This window comes from Pristiophorus japonicus, chromosome 2, assembly GCF_044704955.1.
Source record: "Pristiophorus japonicus isolate sPriJap1 chromosome 2, sPriJap1.hap1, whole genome shotgun sequence".
Classification (NCBI taxonomy): Eukaryota; Metazoa; Chordata; class Chondrichthyes; family Pristiophoridae; genus Pristiophorus; species Pristiophorus japonicus.
Window position 1 is genome coordinate 102,482,193 of NC_091978.1, and position 16,062 is coordinate 102,498,254.

Genomic DNA, 16,062 nt, shown 5'->3' on the forward strand with positions numbered 1-16,062 from the left:
ACCTCTCCTCTTTCCTCCTTCATGACGCTCGTTAAAACCTACCTCTTTGACCAAGCTTTTGGTCACCTGCCCTAATTTCTCCTTATGTGGCGACGTGCACTGGGATGTTTTACTATGTTAAAGGCACTATATAAACACGTTGTTGTTGTTGGTAGACTGTCCCAAGTGTCATTGATGTGAGCTGTAACGTTATGTACTGAAAGACACATATGGCGTAATATCTGATGAATGCTATCCCATTTAGAATGAATCTATCCCATTTAGCAAGGTGGTAGTGCCACACAACACGATGGAAGGTGTCCTCCGTGTGAAACAGTACCTTTTCTCCACAAGGACTGTGCGATGGTCACTCCTAACAACACTGTCATGGACAGATGCATCTGTGACAGGTAGATTTGAGGACGAGGACAAGTAGGTTTTTCCATCGTGTTGGCTCTCTTGCCACCTGCCGCAGGCCAAGTCTGGCAGCTATGTCCTTCAGGACTCAGCCAGCTCGATCAGTAGTGGTGTGACTGAGCACCTCTTGGTGATGGACATAAAAGACCCCGACCCAGAGTACATTCCATGCCCTCACTGCTTCTTCCAAATGGTGTTCAACATGCAGGAGTACTGATTCATCAGCTGAGGGAGGGCGAGAGGTGGTAATCAATGAGGTTTCCTTGCCCATGTTTGACCTGATGCCATGAGACTTGAGTCAATGTTGAGGACTCAGGGCCACTCGCTCCTGACTGTATACCACTGTGCTGCCTCCTCTGCTGTGTCTGTCCTGCCGGTGGGACAGGACATACCCAGTGATGGTGATGGAGTTTGGGACATTGGTTGATAGGTATGATTGTGAGAATGACCATGTCAGGCTGTTGCTGGACTTGTCTGTGGGACAGCTTTCCCAATTTTGGTATAAGTCCCCAGATGTTAGTAAGTTGGACTTTGCAGAGCTGACTGGGCTGGGCGTGCCTTTGTCATGTCCAAGCCTGGGTGGTCCATCTGATTTTATTATTATTTTTCCTAGCGGTTTGATAGAACTGAGTGGCTTGCTAGGATATTTCAGAAAGCAGGTAAAAATTGACCTCATAGCATATGTGGACATCTGGCACGGAAGTGACCAGCTCCACTATAAACACGATTGAATCATAAGAACACAAGAATCAGGAGGAGTACGCAAGACTGCACGACCATTCAATAAGATCATAGCTGATTTTCGACCTCAACTACACCTTCCTGCAGTATCCCCATATCCCTTGATTCCCTCAATATTCAAAAATCATGTGGGATTAGGAGCCTACCAATGCTAGGCTCACAAATAAAGCATGACCCCTTAGATACGATACAAGAGAACTACTGCCATCCATGGAACTGCAATAAGCATGTCAAAACATCCCTAGGTAAGGGAGAAAAACAAACAAAACTGGCAAGGAAGGGGTCGAGGAGGGGGACAGAGGAGGTGAAATGCTTAAAAAAGGAAAATGGATTCTTCTAACTCCAATTTAAGTCCCACATCAATATGCACCCATTAGCTTCATGATCTTCCCCATATCTTATTCATTAAGTTTTTCAGCATTTGCAGTAATGCATAATGAGCTATTGAACTAGAATGACCAAATTTCAAGATAAATACAAAAATAAAAATTCAGAGGAAGTGAAGAAGCCATGAGTCTCACTGTCTTAGGTTAGGACATCATCACAAACCAGACACATTCTTTTGACATACTTTTGAGTGTTTGTTACCCCATTTGGATCACACAGGCAACATTTTTTTTAATAAAGTCACAAAGTCTTCTGAATCCAGAAAAACACTATTTACTTTGCTAATTGTGTTATTCGCTACCAACTTATATGATGAAAAGTTCATGAATTTTACAAAAGCATTAAAACGATTGAAGTTTAAAAAAAACACATGTATCTTCTTTTCTGACATTTGTATTCACAATATTCCTTTCACAAAGGCAGGCATTGTAAACCTAAGTAATTGCAGTAGCCCTACACTAGGCCACAAAAACATGCACACTTCCACTTCAAATCCTCACAGAATTTCCTCTCAACATTAATTGTGAAATCACAATGTATTTCCTGTAGCCTCACAAGAAAGAAAAGCTAATGTATCATTGATTATGGAGACCGACAGAAACAATCAAAAGGAGAGCATGAAAAACACTAAACACACACACACACACAGAGTTTATGGCATGGGTTAATTTACCCAATATCTCAAGATTCTGCTGGAAAAGCCCTTACTATATTTGGTTCTGTAGGTAGTACTTTGCTGAATGAACACCCTCTTTAATATTTCACCTGCGTTCAAACCAAGTCAGCCCTTCGTGACTTGTGCATGTATGAGCATACCTACTGGCTCTTAAATATTACTTATCCACATTTGGTAATCTGGACAGCCATTTCAGATCCCACAAAAAACTAAAGTAAGCCCCAATCTTGGAGGAGCCAAAAGAAACACGATACAGCCAGTTCAACATTTAAACATTTGTAAACAGATCATATAGAAGCAGCATATTATAAAATTGTAAATATAGCAGTTCTTCGATTCATATGTAACTAACTTTAAGTCAACCTTATAAAAATTCTTCCCATCAACTGCAAATGCATAGCAAATTACCAAGTGCTTTGCCCCACAGAGAGCATTATGTAGATACCTTAATCCAACAGTGCTCACCCAGTTAACTTTTCAATAGAATGTTCTACTCCAGTGCTAACAGAACTGCACAGTGCCTACAAGGAGGGTAACATAAAGCTCTATAATGTTACTTAAATACACATCAGCTCATTGAAGCTCAAGGGTGAGAATCAAAAAGGGATGCGAATAACAGATTATGCTACTTTCCCAGCCACAATGAAAAATGTTCACATACACTGCCTTGTTCTTGCCGGCTACAGCTTTCACTTCATTTCCTACCAGCTGACTGAACGAGCTCATCCGTCAGCTCTGGCTTTTCAGCAGAGCACACAGCTGATTGGGGGAATCCTGCCTGCTATGATTGGCAATTTGCTCAGAAAAACTCCTCCTTGTTGCCTAGCAGTGTCATGATAGGTCACTCCAACTGAACAGAAAGCTCCATCATTCAGGTTGAAAAGAAAAAATACATTCAAATGTAATCTTAAATATGCCATTTTAAACTTATTACCCACAGCAGGGTCCATAACTGATTAGAAATAAGTGAAAGAACTGAATTGAGCTGTAACGGAAGCCCTTTGGAATTAAATGGTATTTTTAGTCAGCCATTTCTCTTTTTCACCCCCAAATGCTTGTAAATTTTTAACCAAAAATGGAAATATGAAATTATAGCATAACATGAAACATTCAAATAAAAATGATTTAAATGTTGTCTGGTGAAACAAGCTCTACATTAAAAGGTAGTCAATTGTGGAACTATTTAAACCAAGTGTAAAAATGCAATTTCATACAAATTTGCATTAAAAACTTCAGTTTTGCAAATAGTTTAATAAGATTCACTATAAAAATTACACTTCCCAAAATAGCCCACATTGTACACACGAATCTTGAGATTCTTGACAACATAGCCCGTTTTGAAAGCAAAGCAAAAAAGGTAGTACATTAATGCCATTAATGTTGCTCATAGGCATTTGATTTGATTTGCTACTACCATAAGAAAGAAGTGCAAGCATTTCCAGAATGGCTTTGATGGACAGAAAGAATGCAAAACATACACTTTGAAAAGAATGCCAATGGCTATTTAAACATAGACTGGTAAACAGAGGGTCAAATATTTTAAATTGGAGTTAACACTCAAAATTCACAGCATGACAATAATAGCTTTTTGGTGCACCAAAGTACCACAACATGGTAGCATGCAGATTTGATTCTGTGAGGAGAGGCCTGAAGCTAGGAGGGTTTGAAAGAGGAAAAGTAGTAATTAAAAAATGTTTTATCCCTTGCGCCTGGGGAATGCCTATTCCTCTAGAGGCAAAGGTCAGGAAAAAAGGGGTAAAAGGTTATTAAAAAAAAGTCGAGACTGGTTTTGCCTCTTTTATGTTGCCCTCGTATTTCTTGAGGGGCGGCAAAGCTGGGCCTGAACCTGCAATAAGAACAGGCCAATGAACCAACGCAAATGATGTGGGAGGGGATCTCATGCCTCATTTTCCTGAAGGAATGCTGACTGGATATCCCAGAGAAACATAGTGTTGTGGCCTACTGAGAACACAGGCAGGCCAAAGACTGAAGGCAAGTTAAATTTAATTCCCCCCCACCCCCCAGGATATTTAGCGAGCGACATGATCAAGGCCATCTGCCAGAAAGCTCCTCAGAGACCTGAAGCATAGCTGCAAGCTTGAGAAAGTTGTAGCTGTATTTTTATCTCCTGATCTTTCTAGGCCCCACCAAAGGGCAAGTCTGCACTAGAACATTGGTGTGCTGCTCGATCCTAGTGGTGAGATGGGGCGCTAGGGAACAAAAATGTCTGATGAGTTCTGGTGAGGATACTCATGCATACTAAGTAAGGAATAGTATCAACCATGCAAGAATGGAGGATTTGCATATAGAATGGGACTTACCAAGCATACACAAGGATGCTTCCAGTACTTCAAATTAAGAAAAAAACCTAATGTTACTCAATTAGAGATGCAGAACCAAAATTCATTAACATGATGCACCTACAATTGTGAATTAAGTGACAACACAAGAATACAGTATTACACAAAGTGTAGAGAAGTGGAAGATGAAACATTTCTCTAGTATTGGGAGGAAACTATTTATCTCCTTTCAATATAAAAAAAAAAGAGAACATTCCCTTCCCACTTATTTTATGCCCTTCCAAAGTCCATGCAGAAAGCATTGGCTAAACAATTCAGGACCTCTGCAGCTCTTCAACCAGCCTTAGGGTCTGCAGAAGTAGCCCGGGTGAGTCAGATTTTCCACTTGTAGGGAGACAACGCCTCTGTTCAAGGCCTCACATAGCTTGACCAAAATCAGAAACTAGTCAATGGGCACCATGTGCACAAACCCAGACCATCTGGAAGAACTAATCAAAAATAATTACATTCTTTTAACATGCAAGTTGGCAGAAGGAACAAAAGACAAAGAGACATGCAATATGCATAACCAATTTTGTAACACCAAAAAATAATAGCGTAATTTTTTTGATTACTGATTAAGTTGTATTTCCTATGCTTTAAAATCCATCTGAAATGGTAGACAATGTCACATGCACCTGGTAGCTAGGTCAGGAGTCTTCCTTGTGACTTTCATTCCCACCTAGCTGGAAATGTCTGAGTGAGAAAGAGTGAAAAAAAGAACACGTGTGTGAGAGAGAGAGAGAGAGAGAGAGAGAGAGAGAGAGATTCTGTGCATATTTTTGTGGGAAAATGAAAGTAAGAAAGCGAGACAAATAGATTGAATGCAAGTAAAGAGGAGAGCATCACACAGCTGGTTGGGGGGGCGGGGGTTAGAAAAAGAGGACAGAGAACAAGAATCTTAACTATTTTCCAGACTAGGAAGAAAAATGAGAGTGAGTTATGATGTAGTACAAAAGCAGAGCAAAGGTTGCAGCAAGTGGAAGATCATGCCCATAGCTACCAAAATAGAACAGATTACAAAAGACTCTTGGGCTACTAGCAAAGCATCATTGGGAACAGAATAAAATAAAATTATACAGCAACCATCATCCTGTTGGCCAACACAAAATGGTTGATTGTAGACATTGATAGTCTAGCTCACTTTACGCTACTGGCTAAAATGGAAGCAGGAAAGTAACATTGGAGCCTGCACCTGGTGCAATGCACGACAATAGTGTGCAGTTGAAAGCTGGACAATTCTTTCTCTGTGGTGCAGTTTCCAATCTCATCACAAATCAGTAAGCAAGTCAACAACCAACACTTGATCACATGCTTGGGAACTACAAAGGTGGAGGACAGGCCACTTGTCTGCTCCCTTCAACCAGGAATGGGAAGCAGATATTTAAAGAGGGAGGTATTTGGAAGTGAAAGAAATGGGGGAGCAGGGAAAATGACCACAAAAAAAAATTAGGAATGTGTATTAAAACAAACACTCATCAGCTCCACATTTGGCATTCCAAACGCTTCTTTTGCAGTTTTCTTTTCCTTTTTCAAGGAATTTTCATAGCAGTGCATCTTTTACGGTAACGAAAATGGGATAGATACATGCTTCAAGGCCAAAATCATTGCCACTCAACTTTAAGAGAGGGTGTGTGAGCATGGCCTCATAACCCAAATTTTACTCCTCTTTGGAAGGCCTGGTGATTGGTAAAGATTGGCTACTCTGAAATTGCAGATACAAATTACTCATACTCCTTTGTCACTGGGCCACCAGCTGAAGGTGTATTTGAAGAACACGACAATAGTAGTGATTTGATGATTGTCTAAACTGTTCCAGCTCCATTATTCTGGTTAATAGTACTTTTAAATCACTCAATTTTGTTACATGGAAGATACCATGATGTCATTACATTTACAGAATTAGATCCATTGATTGTACAACACGAGTGACAAAGCTTAGGATCTCTGTTAGCAAATTGGTTTTATTTTAACTCCTTTACTTTACTTGCAAATGATGTACATGATATGTGGACATTGCAGAGGCTATGGAACAGCACAGTCCCGACAGTCTGGAACTGCTGTTTAATGGTTTTAGTTCAGCAGCTAGCAGTCAATATAATGCTATATAATTATTTATTGCAGTCAAGAATACCAACAGTACAAATTATGGATAATGTGAAATAAAATTTTTTTTTAGGTCCATTTAAATAACTCCTTCAGAGGGTTGAAAGCCAGTGATCGATGTTGTGCCAAGGAAGGTCATGTGGAAAAGACGTTGACGGCACAGCAGTCCCTCGGAATCAAGGAAGACTTGCTTCCACTCTTAAAATTAGTTCTTAGGTGGCTGAACAGTCCAATACGAGAACCACAGTCTCTGTCACAGGTGGGACAGATAGGAGGTCACAAGTCATCCATGTAAATCTTTTCGAATTTATTTTGCCGACATGGTTATCTTTTGTAGTTTAGCAGCAGCATTGCAATGGCTGATCATATGCTATGTGACACTGAAAGTAGCGCCAGGAAAAATGGTTTCAAATTGGCCTCGTTATCTCATTGGACTCAATTTTCCCCAAAGCCGTTTTTTGGCATACTTGAAGAGTTACGCCCATTTTTTTGGGGGCCCAACTACGGCAAAAAAAATTCATCCAACTTTGCCTGTTTGAATTGTTGATTTTGGCACCGCGTAGCCTGAGCTTTAGCGTTGGGGGTGGAGCCCAACATCTGCACCAAAAAGATTGGGTTGCCAGGGTAACAAGGGACACACTGTGGGCTGAGGCTGGAAAGTGAAACATACAACACATTCTGGCCAGCTCACAGCAACCTACACAAGCACCTTGCACATTGCAGCAGCTTACCAGCATTAAATTATTAAAGAGTTTATGCCAAAAGTCTATCCCTCCCTCCCTCCCCCTGGTGCTGCTCCTAATCTTGGCCGAAAGGCCTCCCTACTCTGCCGGTGTCGCTGCTAGCCCTGGCCGAAAGGTCTCTGTCCTCCCGGTGCTGGGTGCCACTCCTAACCCTGGCCGAAAGGCTTCCCTCACCCCCTCCCTCCCTGCTGCTGCTGCTGCTGCTGTCCGGGCCGTGGAACTGCATCTGCTGCGCTGATTCTCTTGCCTGTGCCGATTTTGTTAACTGCCCAGAAGGTTTTTCCAGAGTGGTCACATACACCGTCCTAAGAAAAATTGGAGTAAATCGGAGTTGACCAAACGTGCTTAAATGGCCAGAATTGGAGTGGGTGGCAGGTTATGCCCCCAATGAGGTCAAAAAAATCCTACCTAAGTGAATTATGCTAGCGCAGAAACTTTGGGGAAACGTGGAGATTTAAATTTACTCAAAAAAAATCAGAGCGCGCCAAAATGATGGCGCAGATAATTGGGGAAAATTGAGCCCATTGTTTGAGTCATAAACATTTTTAGTAGGTGATCGACCTAAATGCTGATCAGCAAATATTCTGTTAAATCAGTCATCACTACTTTAGGATAACAGCCATAATTTTGTTTTACAATAAGTTTTAAACTTTCTGCAAAACCTCAGATACATGATACAGGGGACAGGAGAATTAGTGGTTCCCCCCCACCCCATAGTCAGCAATCTAATAAAGTGCCATTTTCAGAAATGGTATATTTCAAAGCTACATCTCTTATGATTTTGTTTATGGAGAAAACAAGCTTTCCCCTAAAATATGTGCCAAGAAATTTGCTTTTTAAGTAACTAGCTTGGTCTCTCAAAGCTCATTAATTCAATGAAGTCCTCTTACCTTATAAAAGTAAATTTGGTTTTAAGAAGCAATTTGGTCCAGTTTTATGTTCTATTGATTAAAATGAAACAGCTCACCCAACTGATTTTTCTACCAAAAGATCTGGCGAGTTGTTTTCCATATGTTATGTTGTACAGAATTTAAAGCACATGCTAGAGCTGCTAAATGTCAGTAAAGGATGCTTCAGGAACCCATCGCAATAGAAACTGTCAAAGATTTAATGTACAACCATTAAAAAGTCATTTTGGAATAAGATAGCAGACAGACTGGATTTTAAATGACTGCAATGAAATAGTTCTCTAAAAAGCACAAACCAGTAAATAAGTTTGAAGCAAGAGAAAATGTATAAGCTGAATTAAATTAATCATAAATTGGTGGTACTGTACTTGTTAACTGATTCCACAGTCATCCAGGGAACTCAGAACCGACTTGGAGCACCATGTTCTCAGAGTTACGAAGCATAATCAGCTGAACATTCAAGCAAATCCAGTGAGAGGCAATGGAGATTGAAAAACAACTACAATTCAAACAAGGACTCAAGGATAGTGAAAGAAAATGTATTTCAATCTCAGCATAAATCAGAAAATCTGCGTACTATGTATTTTTCAAAACAGTTATTGGTTAGTACAAGATTTTTTTAAATTACTGTGGTGAGTTGGAGAGGCTCGGGAGGTGCGTCGGAGAGGCCGATAAGAAGGCCCAATGCGTCGCTGAGACTCGGGAGTTCGTGGTGAGTCGGAGAGGCTCGGGAGCTGCGTTGGAGAGGCCTATAAGAAGGCCCAATGCGTTGCTGAGGCTCGGGAGTTCGTGGTGAGTTGGAGAGATCTATAAGGCGGCTCAACGCATTGCTGAGGCCAGCTGGTGCAGCTGCAGGAAGAAGGCAAAAAAGTAGAAAGAAATCGAAAGGTGACATCACAGCCAAGGGGGTAAGTACTTTTTCTTTTTCTTTCTTTATCAGTAAGTAACCTTTAGCATTGTTGTTGCCCAATTAAGTTAATCCAAGGGTTAAGTCATGGCAAGAGAGCTCGGACACGTGTTATGCTCGTCCTGTACTATGTAGGAACTCAGGGACGCTTCCGGTGTCCTTGACGACTACGTGTGCAGGAAGTGTATCCGCCTGCAGATCCTGGCAGACCGCATTGCAGCACTGGAGCTGCGGGTGGAGTCACTCTGGAGCATCCATGATGCGGAGAATGAAGTGAATAGCACATTTAGCGAGTTGATCACACCGCAGGTAAAGGGTACACAGCCAGATAGGGAACGGGTGACCAACAGGAAGAGCAATGCAACAAAGGTAGTGCAGGGGTCCCCTGCGGTCATCCCCCTGCAAAACAGATACACCGCTTTGGGTACTGTTGAGGGGGATGACTCATCAGGGGAAGGCAGCAGCAGCCAAGTTCATGGCACCGTGGGTGGCTCTGCTGCACAGGAGAGCAGGAAAATAAGTGGGAGAGCTATAGTGATAGGGGTTTCAATTGTAAGGGGAATAGATAGGCATTTCTGTGGCCGCAACCGAGACTCCAGGATGGTATGTTGCCTCCCTGGTGCAAGAGTCAAGGATGTCTCGGAGCGGGTGCAGGACATTCTGAAAAGGGAGGGTGATCAGCCAGTTATCATGGTGCCTATAGGTAAAAAACGGGATGAGGTCTTACAATTTAGGGAGCTAGGAGCTAAATTAAAAAGTACAACCTCAAAAGTAGTAATCTCAGGATTGCTACCAGTGCCACGTGCTAGTCAGAGTAGGAATTGCAGGATAGCTCAGATCAATACGTGGCTTGAGTGGTGCAGAAGGGATGTATTCAAATTCCTGGGACATTGGAACCGGTTCTGGGGGAGGTGGGACCAGTGCAAACCGGACAGTCTGCACCCGGGCAGGACTGGAACCAATGTCCTAGGGGGAGTGTTTGCTAGTGCTGTTGGGAAGATGGTAAACTAATATGGCAGGGGGATGGGAACCGATGCAGGGAGGCAAAGGGAAATAAAAGGGAGACAAAGGCAAAAGATAGAAAGGAGAATAGTAAAAGTGGAGGGCAGAGAAACCCAAGGCAAAAAACAAAAAGGGCCACATTACAGCAAAATTCTAAAGGGGCAAAGTGTGTTAAAAAGACAAGCCTGAAGGCTCTGTGCCTCAATGCGATGAGTATTCGGAATAAGGTGGACGAATTAACTGCGCAGATAGCAGTTAATGGATATGATGTAATTGGCATCACAGAGACATGGCTCCAGGGTGACCAAGGCTGGGAACTCAACATCTAGGGGTATTCAACATTTAGGAAGGATAGACAGAAAGGAAAAGGAGGCGGGGTGGCGTTGCTGGTTAAAGAGGAAATTAATGCAATAGTAAGGAAGGACATTGGCTTGGATGATGTGGAATTGGTATGGGTGGAGCTACGGAATAACAAAGGGCAGAAAACGCTGGTGGAAGTTGTGTACAGGCCACCAAACAGTAGTAGTGAGGTTGGGGACAGCATCAAACAAGAAATAAGGGAAGTGTGCAATGAAGGTACAGCAGTTATCATGGGTTACGTTAATTTACATATAGATTGGGCGAACCAAACTGGTAGCAATGCAGTGGAGGAGGATTTCCTGGAGTGTATTAGGGATGGTTTTCTAGACCACTATGTCAAGGAACCAACTAGAGAGCTGGCCATCCTAGACTGGGTGATGTGTAATGAGAAGGGACTAATTAGCAATCTTCTTGTGCGAGGCCCCTTGGGCAAGAGTGACCGTAATATGGTAGAATTCTTTATTAAGATGGAGAGTGACACAGTTAATTCAGAAACTGGGGTCCTGAACATAAGGAAAGCTAACTTCGACGGCATGAGGCGTGAATTGGCTAGAATAGACTGGCAAATGATACTTAAAGGATTGACGGTGGAGAGGCAATGGCAAACATTTAAGGATCACATGGATGAACTTCAACAATTGTACATCGCTGTCTGGAGTAAAAATAAAACAGGGAAGGCGGCTCAACCGTGCTAACAAGGGAAATTAAGGATAGTGTTAAATCCGAGGAAGAGGCATATAAATTGACCATAAAAGCAGCAAACCTGAGGACTGGGAGGAATTTAGAATTCAGCAGAGGAGGACAAAGTGTTTAATTAGGAGGGGGAAAATAGAATACGAGAGGAAGCTTGCCGGGAACATAAAAACTGACTGCAAAAGCTTCTATAGATATGTGAAGAGAAAAAGATTAGTGAAGACAAACGTAGGTCCCTTGCAGTCGGACTCAGGTGAATTTATAAAGGGAAACAAAGAAATGGCAGACCAATTGAACAAATATTTTGGTTCTGTCTTCATGAAGGAAGACACAAATAACCTTCCGGATGTACTCGGGGACCGAGGACATAGTGAGAAGGAGGAGCTGAAGGATATCCTTATTAAGCAGGAAATTGATGGGATTGAAGGCCGATAAATCCCTGGGGCCTGATTGTCTGCATCCCAGAGTACTTAAGGAAGTGGCCTTAGAAATAGTGGATGCATTGGTGATCATTTTCCAACAGTCTATCGACTCTGGATCAGTTCCTATGGCCTGGAGGATAGCTAATGTAACACCACTTTTTTTTAAAAAAGAGGGAGAGAGAAAACGGGTAATTATAGACCAGTTAGCCTGACATCAGTAGTGGGGAAAATGTTGGAATCAATTATTAAGGACAAAATAGAAGCGCATTTGGAAAGCAGTGACAGGATCGGTCCAAGTCAGCATGGATTTATGAAAGGGAAATCATGCTTGACAAATCTTCTGGAATCTTTTGAGGATATAACTAGTAGAGTGGACAAGGGAGAATCAGTGGATGTGGTGTATTTGGATACAGTTAAAAAAGGCCTTTGACAAGGTCCCTCATAAAAGAGATTGGTGTGCAAAATCAAAGCACATGGTATTGGGGGTAATGTACTGACATGGACAGAGAATTGGTTGACAGACAGGAAGCAGAGAGTCGGGATAAACGGGACCGAGGACATAGTGAGAAAAAAGGGGGCAGACAAAAGGCAGGTAACTATAGGCCGGTTATTTTAACATCTGTAGTGGGAAAAATGCTTGAAGCTATCATTAAGGAAGAAATAGCGGGACATCTAGATAGGAATAGTGCAATCAGCAGACGCAACATGGATTCATGAAGGGGAAATCATGTTTAACTAATTTACTGGAATTCTTTGAGGATATAACGAGCATGGTGGATAGAGGTGTACCGATGGATGTGGTGTATTTAGATTTCCAAAAGGCATTCGATAAGGTGCCACACAAAAGGTTACTGCAGAAGATAAAGGTACGCGGAGTCAGAGGAAATGTATTAGCATGGATCGAGAATTAGCTGGCTAACAGAAAGCAGAGCGTCGGGAAAAATGGGTCCTTTTCGGGTTGGAAATCGGTGGTTAGTGGTGTGCCACAGGGATCGGTGCTGGGACCACAACTGTTTGCGATATACATAGATGATCTGGAAGAGGGGACAGAGTGCAGTGTAACAGAATTTGCAGATGACACAATGATTAGTGGGAAAGCGGGTTGTGTAGAGGACACAGAGAGGCTGCAAAGAGATTTGGATAGGTTAAGCGAATGGGCTAAGGTTTGGCAGATGAAATACAATGTTGGAAAATGTGAGGTCATCCACCTTGGGAAAAAAAAACAGCAAAAGGGAATATTATTTGAGGGGGTCCTTGTGCACAAATCTCAAAAAGTTAGTTTTGCAGGTGCAGCAGGTAATCAGGAAGGTGAATGGAATGTTGGCCTTCATTGCGAGAGGGATGGAGTACAAAAGCAGGGAGGTCCTTCTGCAACTGTGCAGGATATTGGTGAGGCCGCACCTGGAGTACTGCGTGCAGTTTTGGTCACCTTACTTAAGGAAGGATATACTAGCTTTGGAGGGGTACAGAGACGATTCACTAGGCTGGTTCCGGAGATGAGGGGGTTACCTTATGATGATAGATTGAGTAGACTGGGTCTTTACTCGTTGGAGTTCAGAAGGATGAGGGGGGATCTTATAGAAACATTTAAAATAATGAAAGGGATAGACAAGATAGAGGCAGAGAGGTTGTTTCCACTGGTCAGGGAGACTAGAACTAGGGGGCACAGCCTCAAAATACGGGGGAGCCAATTTAAAACCGAGTTGAGAAGGAATTTCTTCTCCCAGAGGGTTGTGAATCTGTGGAATTCTCTGCCCAAGGAAGCAGTTGAGGCTAGCTCATTGAATGTATTCAAGTCACAGATAGATAGATTTTTAACCAATAAGGGAATTAAGGGTTATGGGGAGCGGGCGGGTAAGTGGAGCCGAGTCCACAGCCAGATCAGCCATGATCTTTTTGAATGGCTGAGCAAGCTCGAGGGGCTAGATGGCCTACTCCTGTTTCATGTTCTTATGTTCTTATGTTCTTATGTTCTTATGTTCTTATGTTCTTATGTTCTTATGTCTTTTTCGGAATGGGAGGCAGTGACTAGTGGAGTGCTGCAGAGCTCAGTGCTGGAACCCCAGCTCTTTAAAATATACATTAGTGATCTGGATGAAGGGATTGAGTGCAATATCTCCAAGTTTGCAGATGACATAAACTGAGTGGCGGTGTGAGCTGTGAGGAGGACGCTAAGAGGCTGCAGGGTGATTTGGACAGGTTAGGTGAGTGGGCAAATGCATGGCAGATGCAGTATGTGGATAAATGTGAGGTTATCCACTTTGGTGGCAAAACCACAAAGGCATATCATTATCTGAATGGCGGCAGATTAGGAAAAGGGGAGGTGCAACGAGACCTGGGTTCATCAGTCAGTGAAAGTTGGCATGCAGGTACAGCAGGCGGTGAAGAAGGAAAATGGCATGTTGGCCTTCATAGCTAGGGAATTTGAGTATCGGAGCAGGGAGGTCTTACTGCAATTGTACAGGGCCTTGGTGAGGCCTCACCTGGAATAGTGTGTTCAGTTTTGGTCTCCTAATCTGAGGAAGGACGTTCTTCCTAGGAGGGAGTGCAACGAAGGTTCACCAGACTGATTCCAGGGATGGCTGGACTGACATATGAGGAGAGACTGGATCAACTGGGCCTTGAAACACTGGAGTTGAGAAGGATGAGAGGGGATCGCATTAGAAACGTATAAGATTCTGATGGGACGGGACAGGTTAGATGTGGGAAGTCCAGAACCAGGGGGCACAGTCTTATGATAAGGACTGAGATGAGGAGAAACTTCTTCACTCAGAGAGTTGTTAACCTGTGGAATTCCCTGCCACAGAGAGTTGTTGATGCCAGTTCATCGGATATATTCAAAAGGGAGTTAGATATGACCCTCACTGCTAAAGGGATCAAGGGGTAGGGAGAGAAAGCAGGAAAGGGGTACTGAGGGAATGATCAGCCATGATCTTATTGAATGGTGGTGGAGACTCGAAGGGCCGAATGGCCTACTCCTGCACCTATTTTCTATGTTTTCTATGAAATCGAGTATTATTTTCTCACTGATTTTCAAGACTAGTGGGAGGCCAGAGGATTGGGAAACTTTTAAAAGCCAGGAAAGAACGACTCAAAAAATAACAGAGGGAAGATGGATTATGAAAGTAAACTAGCATGAAATATAAAAAGAGATAGGAAGAGTTTCTGCAGGTACATAAAAAGGAAAAAAAAAAAAGAGTGGCTAAAGTAAATGTTGGTCCCCTGGAGGATGAGACTGGGGAATTAATAATGGAGAATAGGGAAATGGCAGAGACGTTGAACAAATATTTTGTATCGGTCTTCACGGTAGAAGACACTAAAATAATCCCAACAGTGGATAATCGAAGGGGTATAGGGAGGGAGGAATTTAATACAATCACCATCACTAAAGTAGTAGTACTTGGTAAAATAATGGGATTAAAGATGGACAAGTCCTCTGGACCTGATGGCTTGCATCCTTGGATCTTAAAAGAAGTGGCTGCAGAGACAGTGGATGCATTGGTTATAATCTACCAAAATTCCCTACATTCTGGGAACATCCCAGTAGATTGGAAAACCACAAATGTAATGCCCCTATTTAAAAATGGGGGCTGACAGAAAGCAGAAAACTATAGACCAGTTAGCCTAACATCAGTCATTGGGAAAATACTGCAGTCTATTATTAAGGAAGCAATAGCAGGACATTTGGAAAAGCATAATTCAATCAAGCAGAACCAGCATGGTTTTATGAAAGGGAAATCAAGTTTGACAAATTTGCTGGAGTTCTTTGAGGATATATAAGGGGAATAAGAGGGAAACCAGTGGATATGGTGTATTTGGATTTCCAGAAGGCATTGCATAAGGTGCCACATAAATGGTTACCGCACAAGATAAAAGTTCACGGGGTTGGGGGTAATATATTAGCATGGATAGAGGATTGGCTAACTGACAGAAAACAGAGTCGGGATAAATGGGTCATTCTCTGGTTGGGTGCTGCAGGGATCGGTGCTGGATCCTCAACTATTTACAATCTATATTAATGACTTGGATGAAGGGACCGAGTGTAATGTAGCCAAGTTTGCTGATGATACAAAGATGGTGGGAAAACAAATTGCGAGGAGGATCTGCAAAGGGATATAGACAGGCTAAGTGAGTGGGCAAAAATTTGGCAGATGGAGTATAATGTTGGAAAATGTGAGGTTATTAGCCTTGGCAGAAAAAGTAGAAATGCAAATTATAATTTGAATGGAGAAAAATTGCAAAGTGCTGCAGTTCAGAGGGACCTGTGGATTCTTGTGCAAGAAACACAAAACGTTAGTATGCAGGTACAGCAAGTAATCAAGAAGGCAAATGGAATGTTGGCCTTTATTGCAAGGGGAAGAGAGTATAAAAGCAGAGAAGTC

General features: G+C 42.4%; 1 protein-coding gene across 6 annotated transcripts in view; it reads right to left on the reverse strand.

The window, feature by feature from the left end:
* The window catches only part of atosb (atos homolog b), a 188,401-nt gene that overhangs the window by 127,384 nt on the left and 44,955 nt on the right, over positions 1–16,062 (reverse strand). The window contains exon 1 of one of the 6 annotated variants that reach the window (XM_070868455.1): positions 2,862–2,903. The exons of the other annotated variants lie outside the window; for them this stretch is intronic. The gene's annotated coding sequence lies outside the window, so the exon portion shown is untranslated. Of the gene's footprint in view, positions 1–2,861; positions 2,904–16,062 lie in introns of those variants that run through there. 6 annotated transcript variants of the gene reach the window in all.